The sequence below is a fragment of the Crocuta crocuta genome, unplaced genomic scaffold (assembly GCF_008692635.1).
Source record: "Crocuta crocuta isolate KB4526 unplaced genomic scaffold, BGI_CrCroc_1.0 scaffold26, whole genome shotgun sequence".
In the NCBI taxonomy this organism is placed as follows: Eukaryota; Metazoa; Chordata; class Mammalia; order Carnivora; family Hyaenidae; genus Crocuta; species Crocuta crocuta.
In genome coordinates this window covers 520,567-539,926 of record NW_027532249.1, presented here as the reverse complement: position 1 = coordinate 539,926, position 19,360 = coordinate 520,567, and the positions used below count along the sequence as shown (strand labels likewise).

General features: G+C 40.2%; 1 protein-coding gene and 1 pseudogene across 9 annotated transcripts in view; both read left to right on the top strand.

The window, feature by feature from the left end:
• LDLRAD4 (low density lipoprotein receptor class A domain containing 4) overlaps nt 1-19,360 on the top strand; it is a 433,421-nt gene that overhangs the window by 80,895 nt on the left and 333,166 nt on the right. Inside the window, exon 3 of one of the 9 annotated variants that reach the window (XM_077778114.1) lies at nt 12,886-12,987. The exons of 7 other annotated variants lie outside the window; for them this stretch is intronic. The gene's annotated coding sequence lies outside the window, so the exon portion shown is untranslated. Of the gene's footprint in view, nt 1-9,838; nt 9,880-12,885; nt 12,988-19,360 lie in introns of those variants that run through there. One more of the 9 variants, XM_077778115.1, reaches the window with a different exon arrangement.
• LOC144243152 (large ribosomal subunit protein eL31 pseudogene) lies at nt 15,880-16,255 on the top strand (annotated as a pseudogene).

Genomic DNA, 19,360 nt, shown 5'->3' with positions numbered 1-19,360 from the left:
AGAGTAGGGGTGGGAGGATGGGACATATTTAGCAGGGTAATAAGGTGACAGAAGGTTGAGGTTTGGGGCACAGGATAGGGTGGGCTTAGTCTTTCAGTAGGGCAGACTCCAGATTCTGAAAGTAAACATTATAGGGCATGAACAGGAGCCTTGGATGAGCTATTTATCTCTTGAGCTGATCTCACACATGTATAGAGAGATGCTCATCTTGTCCTTATCCCTAAGGATAAGTGGACAAAATGACCATGTTTCTCTCACATTCATGCACTTTTTCTTTTTTTTTTTCTTTTCAGCAGTTTGTAAGTATCTTGAAAGCAGGAGGATTCTAATCAAAACTCTGTAAAACTCTCCTGGGTACTGATGCTAGTCATTCACCTACCATGGAATATGTGAGGAAAGTGCTAAAAGACACTTTGTAGAGACTTGGTTTCCTCTGCCCCCTTCCTTTCTGTAGGGTCTGAGAGGGGTGCCACTTAACAAAGAGGGCAAGCAAGAAAGTGTCGTACAGCCCCCTTTCCTCCATGTCAGCTATACTGGGTGGGTTTGGTGATGCTGGTGACATGCCCAGTTGCACTACTGTCTCTGGGGACCCATGCCCCAGCCCCCAGAGTTTCTGTCCGTCCACTCCTCCTCCTAGAGAAGTACATATAAATGTGATTAGGTTTAGAAGCTGAAGCATTTGAATAAATCAGATGCTTTTGCCCAACCCTAGAATAAAGGCTGTAGTTATTTTAACAACAACAACAACAACAAAAATCCTGCAGTCTTCAGCTATTTCTGGATGTAGACTGGTAATTAGCATGCCATTTGTAATTCATTGCTGTCTCCGGCTGTTTGTTTCCTTGTTCCAATGCAGTCCAGTTTGGGAGACTGAGTTTATTTCATTTGGAAATGTGATTTCGTAGAGACCTCTAAAATGCCATTATAAGATTAATGGTTTTTTGTAGCTAAAGTTTGCCAAAACTGGTGTTTGCACTTCAATTATTAGTTTTCAGCAGCTCTGTGGAGGGGAGGAACAGCTTGCTATAGTATTTAGTTTCCAAGAAAACTGTTAAAAAACAACTGCTTCAAGAAGGATTTGATGCTTCAGGTAAGGTAAGTGATACTTCAGGAGAACAGGTAGTTTTGGGATTGGTTAAGGAGGCTTACATTGTTTTACCCGTTTCAGTGTTACTCATGGGAGATAGTTCACATTTTTAGTTTATGTATTGACTGATGTGCATGAAGGCCAAATTCAGAGGAGTGCCCTTTGGGAATCTATACTGCTAGAATGAGAGGAAAATGTTTGCAGTTGTTCTGTAACTGGGCCTCTGGTGAGAAGGCTCCTGGAGGCCCCCTGTGGTCTCTCCCTCAGGACTTCATGCTTGCTCTCCAGCTGCAGAGGGAAAAGAGGAAAATATGCAGTTACTGTTTCTGTTTTGGAGTGCTGGGACCTGCTGCTGGTTGTAAAATGAGAACTTGGCCATAGTCCAAAAGGAAAGCTTTTGGTTCTTTCTTTTTAGAAAGATTTATTGGGGGGTAGTCTTTAATGAATAGACTGATTCTCTAGATTTCTCCAGCAGTGTAAGGCTGTTTGACTCTGGCTGCTCAGTTGACCCTATAATTGCCAACAGTAAAGGCAGGAGGTGGACAGGAGTGTAGCATAAGGAGAGCATACATTAGACTACACACCATACATGGTCTTAATGCCTGGCTGGCCATCTTGGGGTTACCCGTGTATCTTCTCATATCCACTGAAGGGGGAAATAGATGAACTTTGCCCTCTGATGAATGAAAAGAGGAGTTATTTTATATGTGAGCTAAATCTTTCAAAACTATCTTTCTTGCCCCTCACTCTCCAACGTGATACAAAAAAGGAAAGAAGCTAAAACAAAACAAAATAAAATACTCATGTGAATTGAAAGCACAGGTGTTATTCTATGGCTCTCTTGATAAAAGGGTTTAGATAGGTGAACACTGGGTTCTAATGGAAAAGAATTAATGTCCTAATTGCTCTGTAAGATACAATGGTAAGAAGGAACGAGATTTAATTGTAACAAGGAATCATGCAAAAAATACGGCCTAAAGTGTTAGAGAGTGCAGTTTGTCACCAGGGAAAGTCATTTCTGGAAGTTTTTTAGGATGTTAAAGGTAAACAGCTGGAAAAATTTGAGTACAATTCTGTATTGTGCAAGGATGCATCTGGTACTTCCATCTAAGTGGATTATCTTGGACCCCAGCACAGAGTCTTTCATGCCAGGACCTGTGGGTGGCTTTGAGGCTTCCATGCTCAGCTCCAGTTTTGGTTGATGTTGTCGAAGGCATCAGACCTTAGACACATCAGGAGGTGTGGCACAGTGCAGGCTGTGGGTCAGACCACCTGGAAAAGTACTGTGGGAGAGGCTAGGGAAGGTGTTGTCTTTCAGACTTATCCCTGTGCAAGAGTATCAGCCAGCTGTCCTCAAACCAAGGGGTTTCAGCTCTTTCAGGTTTATCCAGTGCAGGTTTAGGAAAATGTATTCCATGTGTTTGGTTTGAAACTATGAGATTAAAGAATAATTTCTGTTTTCTGAAACTCCTTGTTGTAGAAACAGATTTGAGGATAGAGAATTGGTAAACTAAGTACTGTGAGGGAATATTAAGGATCCCCTGAGGATGGGGAGGGGTAAACGATGTTGGAGACAAAAGGAACATCTGAGCAAAGTGGATTCATAGTCTTCTTACGCCTCAGCTTGCTGAGTATTACATGGTTCAAAAATAAAATCAATTATCCAAAGGTATTCATTCAGAAGTCTAGTTCTGCTTACTCTGTCCCTGTCCCTATTCCTATAGTCACTGTTACTAGTTTCTTATGTATCTTTCTAGGATCTCTTTATACATTTATATTTATACATTTATAAATAAATTTGAAAACATTTAATTATCACCACCCTCTGTCTGTCCCAAAGGACTCATACCCATTTTCCTGCACCTTGCTTTTTTATGCTTAACATGTCTTGGAGATCCTTCCACATCAGCACATAGAAAGCTTCNATTTTATTTTATTTTATTTTATTTTATTTTATTTTATTTTATATTTTTTCTTAAGAGAGCAGGGGAAGGGGTAGAGAGAGAGGGGAGGGAGAGAGAGAGAATCCCAAGCAGGCTCCATGCTATCAGCGCCAGAGCCCAGTGAGGGGCTTGATCTCAAGAATTGTGAGATCATGACCTGAGCCAAAATCAAGAGTCTGTTGCTTAACCAACTGAGCCACCTAGGCACTCCCTACATCTAGTTTTAAAAGTACATTTCTATTATTATGAGTGAGGTTGTACATCTTTGATGTAATTGTAAGAGCCTTTTCTATTTGTGGATTGTGGTGCTTTGTTTTTCATGGATTTCTAGAAGCATTTTATATATCAGGGAAGTAATTTTGTGATAAAACTTGCAAATACTCTTTCCTAGTTTTTGTTGTTTGTCTTTTAACTGATTTTTACCAGACTAAACTTTTTGATGTTTATGTGCTTGTATTTATCTTTCATTTATTTTGTGGCTTCTGGATTTTGAGTCATAGTTAGGATGGAATTTCCAACTTGGCTGTAGAACCACAGTGTTGTTTAGGATTAACTGGTTTTAGAACTTCTGTTGGTTTCTCTTTCTAAAAGCTAAAAATAACACAGATTATTAAAATTATATTTGCTTTTATCCTTTCTTCTTGACTTTATTTTATTTAAATTTTTTTTCATTTTACTTATTTTAGAGAGAGAATGAGTGGGGGATGGGTAGAGAGGTAGATGGGAAGAGAAAGAGAGAGAGAGGGAGAGAGGGAGAGAGAGAGAACCTCAAGCAGGCTCCATAGTCAGTGCACAGTCCAACACAGGGCTCAATCCCACGACCCTGAGATCATGACCTGAGCTGAAATTAAGGGTTAGACACTCAACCAACTGAGCTACCCAGGCACCCCTATTCTTGATCTACTTAGTACATTTAACCATTTCCCATAACTGGAAAGAGATTATAATTGCCACCCAAAATGGAAAATGAAAGACATACTCTCAGTGGGGCAGATTAGATTTATAGAGGGCAACAAGTGGTCCTGGGGCCTGTGAGTGATTCTGCCTGGTGGGACCATGCACTGTCATGGAAGGGAACATTCTGCTCTCCTGGGAAGTAGGGTGTGGCTCTGAGTGTCAGTCTAGAGTGCATTAGAATGAGGGTGTAACAAACACCCATCAAGTAGCCTTGGGAATTCATGAGTTGGATGAGGATGATTTGGCCAATGAAAAAAGAACTCCAAATGTGTTGTTTTCTATTTATTCTGGTTTCTATTTCTCTTGCAAGCAATTATTAGATGTGCCAGGCCTGTTATGTTTACTACTTACAATTCTATTTTTCTTTGTGTGAATTTACTGAGGATTTGGGGGTTGATTCATGGGGAGAATTTTGGTAAGACACACAACCCCAATTTTCTACAGGCTCGATAGTACCCTTAATAATCATGTGGTAAAGATGTTAAAGACCTTAAGAAAACAAATTGGGGTCAGTGAAATAACTTAGACCTTTGTGGTACTGCAATTTATAAGAAATATATTTTTGGTTACTCAGACGACCAGATTATATTTATTATATATATTTGCTCCTTATTCATAGTTACTGGTTTACAGCTTCTAAACCCTTGGAATTTCCTAAACATTGAGAGTGATAAAAGGTATCATTTATTATATAGATTAGGAAACTTTTTTAAAGTTTTTAAAAATTTATTTTGAGAGAGAGAGCAAACAGGGGAAGGAGAGAGAGAGAGGGAGACAGAATCCCAAGCATGCTCCGCGCTGTCAGCATAGAGCCTGATGTGGGGCTTGGACTCAGGAACCGTGAGATCATGAGCTGAGCTGAAGTCAAGAGTCAGACACTTAACCGACTCAGCCACCAAGGTGCCCACGAGGAAACTTTTGAAAAGCACTGAAGAATAGGGATGCTGGTTGCCAGTGGAGCCAACCTGATGATTAGAGGGTTGGAAGTTTTAGTCCCAAGGGAGGGGAGAGGAGAGGGCCTGGAAGTTGACACAGTTGCCAATGGCCAGTGATTTAACCTATGTAATGTATGTAATGAAGACTGTAAAAACTCTGAAGGATGGTATTTGGAGAGCTTCCAGGTTAGTGAATACCCAGGGACTGGGGAGAGTGTAGCACTTGGAGAGAACTTGAAAGCTCTGAGACCTTTCTCCACACCTTACCCCATACATCACTTCCATTTGGCTATTTCTGAGTTTACATCCGTTTATAATGAAACAGTTATCTGGTAAGTAAGATATTTTCTCTGAGTTCTGTGAGCCACTGTAGCAAATTAGTGGTACCTGAGGAGGAGGTCCTGAGAATCTCTGACTTTATAGTTAGTTGGTCAGAGATAACAGGTAACAACCTGGACTTGTGGCCAGCATCTGAAGTCCAAGAAGGAGGTTGTGTGAACCTCTAATATGTAGCGGGTCCGAAGGACAGGTAACAACCTGGGCCTGTGACTGACCCCTGAAGTGGCAGGAAGAACAGTGTTGTAGGACTGAGCCCTTAATCTATGGGATCTTTGTTATCTCTGGGTAGATAGTGTCAGAATTTATTTGAATTCTCCTTAGATGCCCTGTTGGTGTCTGAGAATGGCTTGGTTGTTTGTGTGAGGCACCCAACACTGCACCCACACATTGGAATTGGTCTCAGAACATCAATTCGACCTTGATCGCTTAGAATAAAATCTAATATGTGATCCATCTTTGTGGAGTAAGCATTTTCTGCGACTTGGGAGATGGGCTGAGAGTGGGGTCTGAAGGACACTGGGTGTGATACAGGAGAGATGGGAGAGAGGGACTTTGGGATGACTGAATTTAAGACTGAAAAATACCAGCTAGTCTGGTGCCTACCTTTCTGAAAAATGATTTGTTGAGGATTCTGCCTGTCCTTGCTGGAGCTGTTATCAGCCTATACCAGGTATTACTTTTGTCAGCTGTGGTAAGTCTGTCTTGCTGTACTTGTCTGTTAACAGGCAGCTGTTTTAACTGTATGTCATTTTAAGCAAATGAAGGTGACTTTTCAGCATTAGGCCTTGAATTCCTGCCATTCCGCAACTAAATTCTGTATACACATGAGTCGTGGCTGTGTGGTTGCCAGTTCCAGAGGTGTAGCTGAGCAAGCTTGTGGTTTACCCTCTTCTCCTTCCTCCTCTTCCTCCCTTTGTCCTGTCGTCCTTCATTTAGTATTTCTCCAGTGGTAAGCAAATTTAGGTAAAGTCAGTAAAATTCAGGATGGATGATTTGCTGAGGACAGCATGCTGGGCAGCAGCAAATTTTCAGGGCTCAGTGGAGGAAGAGATGCCTGCAAGGATGTTGATGACTATCCGTGGTCAGAGAGAGACCAGTAGAGTGGTGTCCTGATAATTGTGGAGGGGAACAGGCAGGTGCTGTCAGAGTATCGGATGCTACTGAGAGGTCATATAAGATGGGGACTGAATGATGGTCATTGAATTTGGAAATTATGAGAACATTGGGAGTTTTGCCAGAGCACTTTCAGAAGCCTAGCTGTGCGATGAAAAGTGAACATCCTGCTTGGTTTCATGAGTTCCTTCCTCACAGACACTGTTGAATGAAAAGGCTGACCTGTGGGAGACCATTGTTCATTCAAGAGCATCTGTGCTATTTCACAAATTGTCACAAAATTGTCATTGTTAGAGCTGCTGGTATGATATAAAATTCCCATGTGACTTCTAAATTAATGCCAAACATGAATTTAAAAAAATTTTTTTAATTTAAATTCCAGTTTTTTAACAGTATAATATTAATTTCAGGTGTATAATATAGTGATCCACACTTGCATACATCACCTGGTGCTCATCATGACAAGTGCACTCCTTAACCCCCTCACTTATTTAACCCATCCCCCCGACCCACTTCCCCTCTGGTAACCATCAGTTTGTTCTCAATAATTAAGAGTCTGGTTTCTTGGTTTGCCTCTCTGTCTCTCTCTGTCCTCCCACTACCCTTTGCTCCTTTGTTTTGTTTCTTAAATTCCACATATGCGTGAATTCCTGGTATTTGTCTTTTTCTGACTTATTTCACTTAGCGTAATACTCTCTTTCTACCCATGTCATTGCAAATGGCAAAAGTTCACTCTTTTTTCATGGCTGAGGAGTATTCCATTGTATGTATATATAACATCTTCTTTTTTCACCAATCAATGGACATTTGGACTGTATCCATAATGTGGCTATTGCAGATAATGCTGTTATAAACATAGGAGTATAGTTATTCCTTTGAATTAGTATTTTTGTATTCTTTGGGTAAATACCTAGTGGTGTGATTGCTGGATCATAGAGTAGTTTTGTTTTTAACTTTTTTCCACAGAGGCTGCAGGGGTTTGTATTCCCACCAGCAGTTCAAGAGGGTCCCCCCCACATCTCCACATCCTTGCCAACATGTACCATTTTCTTGTGTTGTTGATTTTAGCCATTCTGATAGGTATGAGGTGATATCACACTGTAGTTTTGACTTGCATTTCCCTGATGATAAGTGATATTGAGAATCTTTTATGTATCTGTTGGCCATCTGTATGTCTTCTTTGGAAAAATACCTGTTCATGTCTTCTGCCCATTCTATAACTGGGTACTTTGTTTTCTGAGTTTGGAAATTTGGAAATTCTTTATATATTTGGATACCAACCCTTTATCAGATATGTCATTTGCAAATATCTTCTCCCATTCCTTAGGCTGCCTTTTAATTTTGTTGGTTGTTTCCTTCACTGTGCAGAAGCTTTTAATTTTGATGTAGTCCCAATAGTTTATTTTTGCTTTTGTTTCCCTTGTCTTAGGAGACATATCTAGAAATAAGTTGCTACAGATGATGTCAAAGAAGTTATTTTCCTATGTTCTCTTTTAGCATTTTTATTTAGCATTCAGTTCTCATGTTTAGGTCTGTAGTACATTTTGTATTTATTTTGTGTGTGGTGTAAGAAAATGGTCCAATTTCATTCTTTTGTGTGTTGCTGTCCAGTTTTCCCAACACCGTTTGTTGAAGAGACCGTTTTTTTCCCATTGGATATTCTTTCTTGCTTTGTCAAAGATTAATTGACCATATAATTGTGGGTTCATTTTTGGGTTTTCTGTTCTGTTTCATTCATCTGTGTCTCTGTTTTTGTGCCAGTACCATACTGGCCAAACATGAAATTTAAAAGAAAGTTTCTATTTATGATTTATCAGGATATCCAGAAGTGAATTTGGTGTCTGAGGGGGGAAATTATTGCCTTTCTTTGAATCCGTATGGCCTTCAGTATACAGGGTCCACCTTCTCCAAAGAATTCCACCAGTGAACTTAAAACTATTGATAGAATGATAATGTGATCATTTAACGTTGCATCAGGACAAATATAGAGCTAGACAAATGGCCAGTATGATTGTGTTTATGATTTGCAGGCTGGGAATACCCACTTCTTTCAAATCAGGACTAAGAGAGGAGATGTTGGTAGGCCTGCTTAGGCTTGCAGTCAGAGGAAAGAAAAGACCAGAACAGTGTTTGCTTTAATAACCAAAGAAAGCCTTACCCTTTCCATTGCCCGCGAGCATTTCAGGGTTTTGTTTGTTTGTTTGTTTGTTATTATTATATTTGATTTGCTTACAGAGTTTGCCTTTCATTTGTTCATGGGTTAATTCAACATTAATCCAACTAACATTTTTTGAACCTTTGTGATATGTATGGTGTGGTGATACATATAGTCATGGCAGGAAAAAAATATATATATAGGTAGAAGATACAGTCCTCGCTGTCAGAGATTTTATAGTCTGATCTGATCATAGAAGCCATCAGCCCTGGAATGGAATGATCAGTAAATTCCCTCTAAGGGAGGATTGGAGGAGGCAGGCTCAGCTAGCCCTGAGCCTTTCTTATCCCCTAGACTCCTCTTCTCTATGTGGTCCTGGCTTGAGCTCCTCTAACTGGGTCTGAGGTTTACAGGTTTCTTTTGCTGTTTCCATCTGGAATAACAGCTTCCAGATGGGTTTTGATCTTCAGTTTTGTGTTTTGGCATGTTTTGGTGTATGTTATTTACAGTAGATAGTCTGAGAAATATTATTTTTTGATCCTGAAAATAACATTTACTTTTGCTTATTGTTTTATTTTACTTGGGAAACTTTGCAGAGTTAAACTCTCCTTAAGAAGATGATTTGGTGTGTTGGAAAGATGCAGGTTTTGCAACCAGAGAGATAGAAGTTCAAATTCCTGTTCCGCCCTTAGCATTAATTACTATGGTCTTACACTATTTAACTCACTGAACCTCTTTTCCCTGCTCTACAAAATGAAGAGAACACTGTCTACCTGGAGGGCTGTTTTAAAGATGAGAACATATTAAAACTTTGACTGTTACTATGGAAGGCAGAAAATCCATATGACTTTCCTATCTTATATATATTTCTAATTCATTCATTCATTCATTCATTCATTCATTCATTCATTCATCTGTCCATTTTACTGTTGAGTCAGTTAATTGGATACTTCCTGTATACGAGGACCTGTGGTAGGTGGGACAAAAATACATATAAGATTCCATCCCACCCTTAAATAGCTACTCAGGGGGCTGACTTTCAGTCTTTTTTGGGTGGGGCAGCAGAGGCCACTCAGGGCCTTCTGATATTCTGCTTACAGATCCATCCTTGTGTGAGAGAGTACTGGCTTTCCTGGGAGCAGTGCTGGAAGGGTGGCGCTGGTGCTGGTGGTAGTGGTGGTGGTGTAAGCAAGAAGCTCTGATGTCCATCAAGTCTCTTTGATGTCAGCAGCTATCGTCTCCACTGGACTCTCAGGGACTATTATTCTTCCTGGCTGTTGATGGCACCACTTGCATTGGCCAGCAAAGGTGACTTTTACTCCAGTGTCGTCCTCAGGAATGCAAACCACAGTGAGTGATGTTTTCAGTTGGGGAGATTTTAAAATAATCTTTATGGAGATCTTCAGAAGCTGAATATGTTAGGGATGGTGACAACTGGCAATGTCTTCTGGTTTCTTTGTCATCCTGCTTAGGAAAGACGGTAGATTAGCCTGGAGGTAGAGGAGATGCTCCCAGGTCTGACCAGAAGGAGTCCTACAATTTCAGGTTGCTTTGGAAAAAATCTTCTGAGTTATCCAGGCTGCCCTTGGCTAACTTGGAAAATAAAAATCCAGGGGAAGCTATATACTTTAAGGAACTATAGGAAAGCACTGTTAAAAAATTGAGTTCACAATTAACTGCATAATTTTCCTCTTAAAGTTATACGAAGGAGATACCTTAAATAATCACAATGATAAAACCAGTGGGGAAAACTCTTCCTAAGCCTTAGGTGCTTTATATGTCTTACGTTTTTTGACTGTTTAAGCCTATAGCTTGAAAGAGATGGTAATAAAATAATATAAAAGGAACACAAGATTGTATTTGTGTGTGGGATTTTCCATTTTTTTTCTTTACCTTTGAGATTTTTACTGATTGTTAACAATAGGAAGGGTTGGTCTGCTTTGTGTTCAGCTGTGGGGCTTGATCTACATATGTAGGGATTTTTGTTGATGAAATGCTAAAGAGACTCTNCGGCCCCATCTCTGTTCTTTGGAAGACAGAAGAACAAGCTTGCAAAACTTTTTGTGTCCTTAATTTCACAACACCTGTGTTGATCAGCAGACGATGTATGGCCAACCTGTTTGGGTTAGGATGCTAGCTTCTTCCAGACTCACATTGGAGGCTGAAGTCAGTTATACCCTGGCTGTGTGCCACAACCATCCAGCTCGTGGGCAGCCCCTTGCCTTAGCGATGTGGTAATAAGGGAGTGGTTACGGGCTGCAAGTACCATACCACATGTGCCCTTGAACATTTTCTTCCCATGGCAAAAGTGTAAATTTGGATTGTTCTTATTCAGTAGTGAACCACATTTCCTCATGGTAAACAGTTGTTTATAGGACTGTCTTCGCCTGCAGTCTTCCCTGCAATGGAAACGCAAAGTTAGTCTGCTTGGCACTCATGTGTGCATTTCATTTGAACAAGAACATTTTGCACCTGTTGATGTACTGCTTTTTAATTGTTCACAGCTGTTTTCTTTGTTTTTTTATTTCTCTTCTAAATTGTAAGGACTTTCAGGACAGGGATGGTTTCTGCCTGTTTTTGCCTTTGCTATCTTTACCTCATGTTAGTTTGCATGGCCATGTTCTTAAACCAACCCTGATCAGGAGTGGCCTGATCCTCTCCTCCCCTGAGTCATATTTTACTGTTTGGTTTGAGGAGAATCATTTCTTTTTGTAGTTTTTTATGTTTTGGAAGTCAGAAACAGAGGGTAGTGGAAATCATTATTATTTTCTTGTGAATTTAGGTGCATCCAAAAAAATGTCTTTCCACTGATCTTAGCCCACGATTTAGCAATATCTCCTGAAGAAATTTAGCACAGAGTCAATGTTTAAATGTCTGTTTTCAAATTGTCAGTATCAGGTGAAGAAGCAACATCTTCAAGTGATCCTGGTAATGAATTTGAGAAACAGTGGGGCTTAAAGGGAAATATCTTGGTATGATCTGTGGTGGTTTTGGTATATTTCCTAGCAGACTGGGATTTCTCAGTCACCAAGTGGTAGATTAGGACACTTTAAAAGACTATTTAAAACATTTTTAAATTACAGTATAATTAACATACAATGTTGTATTAGTTTTAGGTGTACAGTGTAGTGATTCAGCAATTCTGTACATTACTCCGTGCTCATCATAAGTGTACTCTTCATTCCCTTCACCTGTTTCATCCGTCCCTTCACCCACCTCCTCTCTGGCAACCACTTATTTGTCCTCTGTATTCAAGAGTCTGGTTTTTTGTTTGTAAAAGACAGTATTTTTCACCTGAGTCAGTGGAATATTTTATGAATTAGAGGTAGCAAAGGGCTTTGAGCTAAGGGCTCTGGAAAAATGGTAATTGTTTTTATACTGCTAAACTATGTCAGATAATTTATTTAGAAAGTGTTCTCCTAATGTTAACACTTTTTGTGATGTGGCTGTTACTGTTTTAATAATATGTATGTGTGTATAAGGAATAAAAATAACTTATCTGTATTTTGAATAGCAACATTAAATACCACACATGTGTTGAAAAGTGTCATCAACTAGAATTAAATAGTAGTCCCCATTGGCCCAGTGCATTTGAAAACTTTCTAGTGATAGATAAGCATGACATGTGAGTGCTACATGTTTTAGAGAAAACCATGAAACCAGTTATTTAACTTCCTGTCAGAAGGTTGACCTGTGTATCTAATCAGGAGGCCATTTTCTAGGTGGTATGCATAGACTGACTTTGTATAAACCAGCAGAGCTGCTCCCCCTAACCAGGTGTGCTCAGACGGTCTCAGGTCATTGGCTTAAAGGAAGAAAGCACTACCTATTTTCTCTTGGGTAGTTCCATCAGCCATGAGTTCTTAATGAGGCATCAAGGCTTCAGAACCCCAGATTGCAGACTCCCTGAATAATGGACGATGGGGCTCTCTGCGCTAAAGTCCATGGGGAAGAAGAAGCTTTGCTTGAAAGGGTGTAAACCAGGCATCCCCACCTCCCCCACCATTTCATATATGTGAACCAGGTCGCTTCCATCTTCTATCCATGAAGTTCTTCTTAGAAAGCCCTGGGTAACCTGATTAACTGACCACTTGTATGACCCTACTTCTTCTTCCTGTTCCCTAATTCACACAGTTATGTCTTATATTTGCCAGTAAAGAGTGAGCCCATGAAATCCTAAGCACCCCACCCTCAGACCCTAATAAAGGCAGAGCCCCAGATCTGCTAGCCCTTCATCTGTCTCTACCTTTGACTTTACTGTATGGCTCTCAGGCCTGCCTGTACCCTCCAGGACCTTTGAGTAGTAAATCTCATTTTGCAGAGTTCCCTGATGTTTTTTTTATTTTTTTTACTTAGGTTCATCTTGCAGTCATAATAAGAACCACAAAGCCTGCTCAGCCACATTGGCTTTGGGTAAATGTCTGGGCGGGGAGGCTTGCCACAAGTAGTATGGCCCAGGTGAGTGCCTCAGGCCTTCCTACCCAACATCATCTCTTTTAAGTTTCCTGCACTCAATTCCAAACTGTGTGTGTGTGTGTGTATGTGTGTGTATTCGTCCCTACCAGCAGGGTGTCTGAGAATTCAACTCAATTTTGACACTATCTACCTGGAGATAGCATCAGATTCCACAGGCTAAAGGTTCAGTCCTGCAGAACTGCCTCCTTGTCCCTCTTCAGATGCCAGGCTGTTTGTTACCTGTGCTTCTGACCAGCTGGCTACAGATTGGATGATCTAAGGACCTCCTCCTTAGGTTCAAATAATTTGCTAGAGTGACTTATAGAAAGAACTCAGGGAAACACTTCTGTTTACCAGTTTATTAAAGGATATAATAAAGAATTTAATCAATAGCCAGAAAAAGAGATACGTAGGGCAAGGTCTCACACAAAATGAGTTTCTGTTCTTATGGAGCTTGAACCTGCCTCAGTGGCATGTGGAAGGCTTCTGGTTCCCAATCCATGGAAGCTCTCTGAAAAAGGGACAAAAAGGCTGTGCTTTTGGGTTTTTATGGAAGCTTCATTACAGTCATGATTGACTAAGTCATTGGCCCTTGGCTGACTCAATCTTCAGCCCCTCTCTCTCCCTGGAGGTCTGAGGAAGCTGAAACTGAAAGTTCCAACCCTCTAATCACATGGTTGGTTTTCCTGGCAATGTGCTCCCACCCTTGGGTGGGCTTCAGAAGTCACCTTTATTAGTAATAAGACATCTTTTTCATCTTCATGACTCTGAAGCATTTTTGGGAACTATGAGCAAAGACCAAATATATCTGAGAAATATATTTTGGTTATGTGAATGATCAAATATTGCTTATAAATCATTGTATTGCATATGACTTTGATACGCTGAGTCCAACACAACAGAGCTTAACTACCTAGACTTTCTCTTCTGAAAGTGAAAGCATGCCTGATGTCAGAGTTCATAGCTCAAACTTGAGGAAGGGGAAGAGGGTCTCAAAACTTGGAATATAAACATTGAGTGGTACTTGACTTGGGTTGAGAGTATAGGCAATTTGTTGAGAAAGGTGGAGTTGAGTCTTATGTTTGGGTCTGATTATATGGTGTAGTGACTAGGAATATGGAGCTTGTAGGCCCAGAAGGAAGACTCTCCCAAATGGGTTGGACCAGATGTAAGTATTTTGGTTTATATGTAGAGGTAAGCCCGGCAGTGAGAGTTGGCGAATCCAAGTTTGTCAAACCCCAGGAAATGGTCAGAGTTGCAACCAGAGGAGAGCAGTATATGTCGTCGTCCTGGGTATAGTTGGATATTTGAAATAATTGGTTGCTGGTTATCTGGGCTTTAAAAAAAAATCAGCAGTTATTTAACTATGGGGCTTTTAGACCAGCTTCAAAAAGAAGAGGGAAGCATATCTGGATAGGACAGAGCTCCAGAGATGAGAGCAGTACTTCATTTCTGCTTTTAGTGAAAGTGACGTAGCTTATAGGTCAACTTTTCTACAAAGCTGTCTAGAAAAGCTGGACAAAGCACAAAAAAACTAGGCAGGACTTGAGGGGCTAGGGTCCTGAAGAGAAGGGAAGCATACTGATCAAGCTAATATTCTGTGATGCTTTTCTACCTGAGGTATTTGCTGGTTCTTAAGGGCTGTGGAGATAGACAAGTAAAGAAATCAAACAGAAAGTGGTTTCCAAGAAGCTGGGACCATTAAAGGAGCTATTGGCAGTCTTATGGTGCTGGGGAGACAAAATTTGGAGTTGAAGCCATGAAGGCTATGCACACTTAAGAGGTTAGGATCTAAGGAAGAAGGGAAGAATGTTAAGATGAGCCCAAGAATCTGCACTGCCCTTCTCTTCAAGACATTTGCAGATGTGTTAATACCTCACAGGCTAGAAAGTGAAGAGAAAGCTATTCTTAAAGGCTGGAGGCTTAACAGGCAGTGTTAGGGATCAGGGAAAACAAAAATTGAAGTTCAGGACTTACCAAGGAAAAGGAGACCTGGTAAGCACCCTAGACTTCCTGCTTGGGCATGGCCTCACTCAGGAATAAGAGTAAACCTGAGATAGGACACCCTTCACAAAAGAGGGAAATACAGCTTTGAACCAGTTTAACTCAGAGTGGGTTACAGTGATCTGTCCCTATTCTAACTGCCTGCCAGAAAGCAAAAATAAATAAATAAATCCTCTCTGAAGGATAACATTAACCAGAATCTCAGATTATTAGTTTTAGATACACAGTGTCTGGCATTCAATGAAAAAGCAACAGGCATGCCAGGAAATAGGGCTAGATGATTAAAAGAAAAAAAAAGTAAAAACTGATGATGAAAAGAGCAACAGGTGATCCAGCTATTAAAATAATTAGATACTGATTTTAAAAGAGCTGTCATTAATATGTTCAAGAAAGTAGATGAGGATTCCACAAATAAAATGGAATGTATATTTAAAAAAGGACCTAAATGGAAATGCTGGGAATGAAAAATACAGTAAAAAATGAGAAATTAAATAGATAAATTTGATAGCAGATTGGACATAGAAAATTAGTGAACTCTGCAATATAGGTCAATAGAAAATACCTACACTGAAGCATAGAGAGAGAGAAAAGAGTAGAAAAATAGAAGAGCATAAGAACCATATGAAATATGGTGAAATGACCCAGCATGTGTGTATGTAAAGGGAAATGATGAGAAAAGAGACAGATTGGGGCAGAAGCAATGTTTGAAATGATACTGGCTGAGAATTAATCCTAAACTGTCTAAAGATACTAAGTCAGAGAGTCAAGAAGTTCTACAAACTCCAAACATGATAAATAAAAGAAAACCACACCCAACATCATAATAAGACCAAAACACACAGAAAAGTGTTAAATAGAAGCCAGAGGGCTTTCCAACCAGGGCCCTGCGGAATGGCTCCCATAAAGAAGGGGGGCAAGAAGAAAGGCTATTCTGCCATCAATGATGTAGTGACCAGAGATTTCACCATCAACATTCATCAGTGCATCCATAGAGTGGTGTTGAAAAAGCTTGCCCCTCGGGCGCTCAGAGAGATCTGGAAATTTGTCATGAAGGCTATGGGAACTCCAGATGTGTGCATCGACAACAGGCTCAACAAAACTGTCTGGACCAAAGGAATAAGGAATGTTCCGTACTGTATCCATGTGCAGTTGTCTAGAAAACATAACAAAGATTGAAAAGTCACCAAACAAGCTCTGTACGTTGGTTACCTATGTATCTGTCGCCACTTTGAAAAATCTACAGACAGTTAATGTGGATGAGAATTAACTTCAGATTATCAGAGAAAGGTATAAGACTGAAAATAAGAGGGGGAAAACACATTCTTTTAAAAGGGCTATTGTAGGACTGGGAGCAGGCTTTTCACAAAAATAATTGAAATGAGAAGACAATGAAATGATCTTTAAATTGATTAAGAATGTAACTTTCAATCTAATTCACTTCCTAGGGAAAATCTTTCAAAAATGAAGGCAACCAAAGGACATTTTCAGACAAAAGCAGAGAAAATTTGTCACCCAAAGATTCATAGTAGTAGAAATATTAAAGAAAATTCTTCAGGCAGAAGGAAAAACGATTCCTGATGGAAGCATGGAAGTATAGGAAGAAATGAAGAGTAACAAAAACAATTAATACGTGGATAATTTTACATGAATATTGACTATAGAGTATCAACAAAATAATATCTTGCATATAGCTCAATTAAAAGTACTTTATTAAAATGCTAACCATTATTTGAGCTTTCAGCTACTCTAAACTTTTTATTGGTGGAGGGTCTTGGTTTGCTCTTGATGACTGCTGACTTAGGGTAGTGGTTGGTGAAGGCTGGGGTGGCTGTGGCAATTTTTAAATAAGACGGCAATGAAGACTGCCTCACTAATTGACTCTTCCTGTTATGAATGATTTCTCTGTAGCATGGGATCGATCGTGTTTGATAGAATTTTACCCACAGGAGAACTTCTTTAAAAATTAGAGTCAGTCTGGTCACCTTGGTGTCTCAGTTGGTTAAGCGTCTGACTCTTGATTTCAGCTCAGGTCTTAATCTCAGGGTCGTGACTTCAAGCTCCACATTGGGCTCTGTACTGGGTGTGAAGCCTACTTAAAAACAATAAATTAGAGTCAGTCCCGCCAAACCTTGTCACTGCATTATCAGACGAGATCGGGCGCGTTCAGGGTGGTATGGCCATAGACGTCACTGCATTATCAACTAAGTTTATGTACTATTCTAAATCCTTTGTTAATGTACTATTCTAAATCCTTTGTTTATGTACTATTCTAAATCACTTCAACAGTTTTCACAGTGTCTTTACCAGGAGTAGATCCCATCTCAGGAAACCACTTTCTTTGCTCATCCATAAGAAGCAACTCCCCGGAACTTGACGGAGGAACAAGGGGGAGAAGAAGGGCGGAAATGGTGGGGGAAAGGGAGAGAGGCAAACCATGAGAGACTCTTGAATGCTGACAAAAACTGAGGACTGATGGATGTGGGGGGGGGGGGGGGGGGGATGGGCATGGACGAGGACACTTGTGGGGATGAGCACTGAGTGTTATGTGGGAACTAATTTCACAATAAACTATTTGTAAAAAAAAAAAAAAAGGCAACTCCCCATGTGGTCAAGTTTTATGAGATTGTGGCAAATCAGCCACCTCTTCAGGCTCCACTTCAAATTCTAGTTCTTTTGTTATTTCTGTCATGGCTACAGTTACTTCTGTACTGAAGTCTTAAACACCTCAAGGCCATCTGTGAGGGTTAGGATCAACCTCTTCCAAACTCATGTTTATATTGATATTTTGACCTCTTTCCATGAATTATGAATGTTCTTCATGGCATCTAGAATGGTGCAGTCTTTCCAAAAGGTATCAATTTACTTTGTCCAGATCTGTCAGAGTAATCACTATTTATGGCAGCTATAGCCTTATGAAATGTATTTCTTAAATAATAAGACTTGAAAGTTGGATTACTCCTTATTCCTTGAGCTGCAGAATGAATGTAATGTTACAGGCACGAAAACATTAATCTCATTGTGTATCTCCATTAGAGCTCTTGGGTGACCAGGTGCACTGTCTGTGAGCAGTCATATTTTGAAAGGAATCTTTTTTTTTCTGAGCAGTGGGTTTCAGCAAAGGGTTTAAAGTATTCAGTCAACCATGTTATAAACAAATGTGCTGTCATTCTGGCTTTGTTGTTTCATTTATAGAGCCCTGGCTCTATAAATCTATAAAAAAAGATTTAACATATTCTTAAGGGCCATAGGATTTTTCAGAATGGTAAGTGAGCATTAGTTTCAACTGACAATCACCAGCCCTATCAGTCCCTAACAGGAGACTCAGCCTGAACTTTGGAGCTTTGAAGTGAGACACTGAGTTCTCCTCTCTAGCTATGAAAGTCCAAGATAGCTTCTTCTTCTTCTAATAGAAGCTGTTTTGTCTACATTGAAAATCTGTTGTTTTCTGTAGCCTCCTTGATGAATTATCGTAACTAGATGTGGATAACTTGCTGTAGCTTCTACCTCAGTACTTGGTGCTGCACCTTGCTCTTTCATGATATGGAGGTGGCTTCTTTCCTTAAAATCATGAACCAACCTCTGCTTGTTTTAAACTTCTCTTCTGTAGCTTTGTCACCTCTTTCAGCCTTCATAGAATTGGAGAGAGTTAGGGCCTGTTCTGGGTTAGGCTTTGGCTTGAGAAAATCTTGTGGCTGGTTTGATCTATCCAGATCCTTAAAACTTTCTCTGTATCAGCAATAAGGCTGTTCTGCTTTCTTATTATCTGTGTCTCCACTGGAGTTGCACTTTTAATTTCCTTCAAGAGCTTTTCCTTTGTATTTGCAACTTGACTGTGTTTTGTGCAAGAGGCCTCATTTTTAGTCTGTCTTGGCTTTTGACATGGCTTCCTCAGTAAGCCACATCATTTTCAGCTTTTGATTTACAATGAGAGACCTTCAACTCTCCCTTTCTCTTGAACACCTAGAGGCCCTGTACGGTTGATTGGCCCAGATTCAATACTGTTGTGTCCCAGGAAATAGGGAGGCCAAAGGTGGGGAGAGAAATGGGGAAACAATCAGCCAGTAGAGCCGTAAGAAAACACATTTATTAAGGTCACTTTCTTATATGGGTATAGTTCATGATGCCCCAAAACAATTACAGTAATAACTTCAAAGATCACTGATCCTAGGGGTACCTAGGTGGCTCAGTTGGTTGAGTGTCCAACTCTTGATTTTAGCACAGGTCATGAGTCCAGGATTGTGGGATCCAGCTGTGCTGAGCTCTGTGCTGAGCATGGAGCCTGCTTAAGATATTCTCTCTCTCCCTCTCTCTCTCTCTCTCTCTCTCCCCCCTCCCTCCCCCACCTCAAAAACTTTTATTTATTTTTTTAAAT